Below are 5,184 nucleotides of genomic sequence, written 5' to 3'. Positions count from 1 at the left end.
CCCTCATTACTTCCCTGCCTGAAGCCATCCATCAACCCCCCTCCCTCCTGAACACCAGACAATCACTCCCCTGCTCAGCAACTAAACACTGCAGGTAAGCAAAGTAAATAAGCTTGGATCACCCAAGCAGACATTTGTTAATAATGTGTTCCTAATAAAACACTTGTACTAATTTATGTTACTAATGAAAAACATATTCATGAAAACCAGTTGCCGATATCACAGTTTCTCTTTTTTTTTTTTTTTGGACAATACATTTGTTATGCCAGTACTCCAAATCCAAAACAACTCTATGCATGTCAGTACAATCTTGTTGTGACTACAAGTCCGCATTACCTGTTTGACTTTCAACTTAAGAGACGGCTATTAAATGATCCAGAAATCAGCTATCAAAATTAGTTCAGGGAAGGGGATAGACAAGGCTGGACCTCTGGGTCTTGCAGAAAAGCAACTCCAAGAAAAAGTCCTTTTTGGAGATCTGAATCTACTTCCCACTAAGTTTTAAAATGCTTAATGCCGGTACATGGATTATTTCCAGTGGTTTAAAAGGGACTAGCGTGCAGTATCAGTAACAGTCCAATTTGATGTCGTGGCACACACTGTGGTTTCTGGAAACAGACAGTTCCTGAAATCATGGGATTAATAACGGGTGTTTAGTGCATGAACAACAATAACATATCCACACTACCAAAATAATGCATGACCAACACCATGTGACTGCCTTCAAATCACAATTACATTTTCAAAATGTGATGATCACGCATTTTTTTTAAACATATAAATAGTATACTATATATTTATATAAATAGTATAATGTATGGGTCAGAATATAATACCACACAGTAACATGCTTAGCTGGGTGGGGCTGGAATGCTTTCTGAATGCTTTCTTAAATCTACTTGTAAAAGCATCTTGTGGAGTGCTCATAGTGCCTCTCACACTGAAGTATGGTATTCTACTTGGCTAACAGTGGATCACCATGAAACCCCTTGAATGATCTACTTAAAAGCAGATCACATTTACTGATGACATGTTGCTGTTTTGTTTTAGACAGAAAGCTTGTTAGGACTTTAAGGAGGTTAATAAAAATAATCTACTTCCAAATAGACATCTTCACTGAAAGATGAATGCAGTTCAGTGACCAATCCACTACCTTTACTTATCCCTGATCAGGATCTTATAAAGAACAGAAAATGCACCCCCACCTTCCAAACAAGTTTCAAGAGAAAGGGGTTAAACAAAACCCTGCCTGCTCATTAGCACCAAATGAGCTGCCAGTTTAATTGAAGTCAGATGTACAGAGAAACAGCCTGATTCTATCTGTAATTCAAGTGTGCGATTAGATCCAGCTGGGCACAATTTGTTGGGGATTAAATGTTCAAAAAAAAATGCACTGTTTACTCTGTCACTCAGACCTATAGTAAAAACTGAAATGGTCACATGGGGGAAAACCACTTTCCTTTACAATGGTCTTTGCTGATGATTGTAAAATTGTTATTTTTACATACTGTACATCCAACTGTTTGTTGAGCTGCTTTCATTATTTAACACAGCACATGCTAGTTTCACTCAAAGTATTAGCCATGCTTGTTTCACTTAGAGATCTGTACAGCCTAGAGATAAAATGAAACCCCTAAACACATCAAACCATTTGTTTGCTGTGTAAAGTTCCCAATCAGACATTAAGAGCTATGTGCCAGGTTACTGTACACATCCCACAACAATGAACTATAGTGTATTTTCATCATGGAAAAACCACACTATTTTAGGCACTGTTAATGGCATACAGCGTTTCTTGTTTTGTGTTTACAATGTTACCACTTTACACTGCTTTATATCTAACACTGTCTGATGAGGAGTAATCAAGTTATTAAGTAAGGCATGGTAATAGAAGACCCCTATCTCTAAAAAGGCCAACAACTGGACAGCTGGAAGGAATCCAGCACTGTTTCAGCTAACATTAGTGTATGCTTTACATTCAAGCCAAAACAAAAATCTAATCACAGGCATACAATGGTGTCCTTCCTTGACCAGTCTACATTAAGCATTAGGTAGTTTCTCTTCCTCATATAACAGCCATTACAAGGCTAGACTTAACAGACATGCCTGCTTAGTCAGCAGAAGCCAGAACAGCTGAAAGTGGAAAGTTTACTTCAACTTCAATCGTTGAATGCTACTTTACTCTGTTAGCAACTGTGAGTAAAATGTGTAAATTAAATCTGTTTTAGCATAAAACACAATTAACAAATGTAGCAGATAATTCAGGGCGGTTGACTGGGGCTAGTTCCCTCACGGGGAGTCCTGCCAGAGTCTTCCAAGGCTGGGTACTCGTCTCCAGGGTTCAAAAGCTTGGCTGATTAGGATTGGCTGATAAAAAGAAGACAGTAGTGGCCTGTTGACCTTCAGAACCCCTCATTAGTAAGTGGGTGAGGCAACAGAGAGGAGATATTCAACTTGGATAGAAAAACAGTGATAATGTATCAAAAATACAATAAAAAATGACAAATCGCTATATTTGAGATAAAAAATGGAGACCTGTATATTCAGAAAAAAAATATATACATGTATTTCTTAAATAGGTGAATATTTCTCTCAGGGGTTTGTTAAGAATGGGAAAGGCCCAAAAAACAACAACAGTAAATCGATAACACAGTCACAAAGCTGCATCTGTAAGATTCCTTTGTTACTTTTACATCCCTTTCGTTATAGTCTTTATGCAGACACAAAAGTGGACCCCTGTAGCCAGGATTATACCCACAGGAAACACCCTCCATTCACTCACTACAGAGAAAAGGTTTATTTTGACATCCAAGGTGACAGATGGATATATTTACGAAAACCATCTTCTGTAGAACTTAATCTCATGTGTAAAATATCCATATTGCTAGTTCAGCCCCCTTGAGCCCATTTCCTAATTGCTGTCTCAAGTTTCAAGTAACAAGAAGAAAGCTCTATTAAGATACTGTAAAGCTGCGTGAGCCCCTTTCTTTGTAGCAGTCCTTTCTTTACCATATATTCACTGAATAACCTATGGGTGTGTAACCCAGGTCCTGTAAACTGCCCACCCTCATCTATTCATAAAAAAGAAAACAATACAGACCTGTATAGAAAACATTGTAATCTGCAGTTCATTTCCAGGTCTGGTAAACACTGCAAGCTGTGACAGTATAATGAACATTCGATTATAGTTAAACAAATAAAATGGCAAGATTTGTACAGTAACTGCTGGTATTTCCGGAATAAAAGTGATTAATGTACTACTTCTTTGTTGCACCAATTTCAAAGTTAAAAAGGTTAAAGCGAGTGCCTCCATCCTCATCACAGGAGAATTGAATAAAATACAAATGAATACTGGTTTAATTCCTTCAAAAGGCATAAGACACCGTCATTACTATAAAAGAACAGATGTTAATAGGTATAAATGTCATACAATATGTTGTCAATACACAGGTGTCATAATATCATGTTGCAGATTTAACACTTCCCAATAGACAAAGACATTTCTAGCCTGCTTCTAAAGTAAAACTGTTAAGCATAGTTAAGTGTCCAGGGCCCTGTCCGCACTACATAACCGATCTCGAGAACCATACTCAAAAACATTTCAAATAATCCAGCTCAAAGCGTCCACACAAAAGTAACGTTTCATGCTTAGGTCGGGCTCCAGATATCAATGAGCCTTGATTTTGGCATCCGATCACCTCGCTCCATGATCCACCATTTTAAAACAACACTCAGAAATTGTATACGATACAGCAGTGTTAACAGCCATTCTCAACTCCTTCAGGCGCCTGTTCTGTATGTCCACCCGCCAAAACAAGAAAATCAGAAAGCATTGTGGGATATTGGAGGCTACACAAAAAATCTAGTTCGGTATTACAGTGTCCGCACTTGTGACAAGCCGCACTGCCTGGTGCAATTTAATTTAGAACCGGATTCGAGACTACCCTGATATGGTCTCGAGTCTAGTTCTCGAGTACAGTATTAAACACTGTGTAGTGTGGATGCTAACGGTATTCAGCACCTACAAGCCGGTTTAAAGTCAACTAATGCGAACTAAAAGCATAGTGTGGACAGGACCTAAAAAGAGTGTTCCCTAGAATTTTAAAGGTTAGTATCTTGGATTTTCTCATATATGCAAATTTTTTATGTTTTACATTATTAACTTAGCTTGTAAATTTGTTTGAATTCCACCTTCTATAGTAACGTCAAAATGCACCATCGTTGGGGGAACACCTCAAAAACAGAGCTTGATCCACAAAAATCCTGTCTGCAATAATGCAATAATTGAAAAATGGTGTTGCATCTTTAGAAGACATCTAAGTAAATGGATATTGCAATACTGGCTTAGAAGACAATGCATTTTTATAATATATTTTTTAAAACACCAATAAAATGTTAGTATGACTTCCAAAGTTTCCTACCTTTTTAATGCACCATGTTGCGCATCAATTCCAAGCTGCTGATGAGACCTATTCTGGCAGAATCAGTTTTAGTTGTTATGCTATTGTCAGCTCAGAAAGAAAAGCAATTTCTTCATAAAATAGTATAAACTTCATATAAACACATTGTTATGTATAAATGTCATTTACTGGATTCACTCACTGTGGTTGTGTGGCAGTTTGAATTTAATTGCTAGTTTGATACTTGATGGCAACATCACCCAGGATATAGGACTGATAAATCCAGAATCCAGACAAACCTCAAAAAAAAAAAAAATTATATGAGAAACACGGGTGGATTTTTTATGAATCTTTGTTTGACGCATTTGATCCTTAAAACAGCATTTGATTTTTATATAACCTGTTTTTTTTATTCAGCTTCATGTAACACACAGTAAGTAGTCTAACTTACTTTTTAAAGCAGGTCTCCTGAACTTTGAAACAGGAAATCTCTCTTCAAGCTGCTTGAATAGGACTTTCAAGTAGTGTGTAGCTCCAACATTTTCTCATGCTCACTTGTAATCAGGCAAGTCACATTTTAGTGCCTGCCTGACAACGTATAGATGGGACACTGCGCATGAAATGTCAAAGGCCAAGGCTAAAATAAGATGCTGCACAGCTGTAGGATAAAGTATCTACTGTAGTCTGGACTATAGACTCAAGAGTAGAAAATAAAACTATTGTAATTCTCCAAGATTGAAGTTCACAAACAGAAACAGGACAGGCCCTTCATTCATATTGCTTT

Source organism: Polyodon spathula, chromosome 30 (assembly GCF_017654505.1).
Source record: "Polyodon spathula isolate WHYD16114869_AA chromosome 30, ASM1765450v1, whole genome shotgun sequence".
Lineage (NCBI taxonomy): Eukaryota > Metazoa > Chordata > Actinopteri > Acipenseriformes > Polyodontidae > Polyodon > Polyodon spathula.
Note: the sequence above shows the minus strand (reverse complement) of the source record.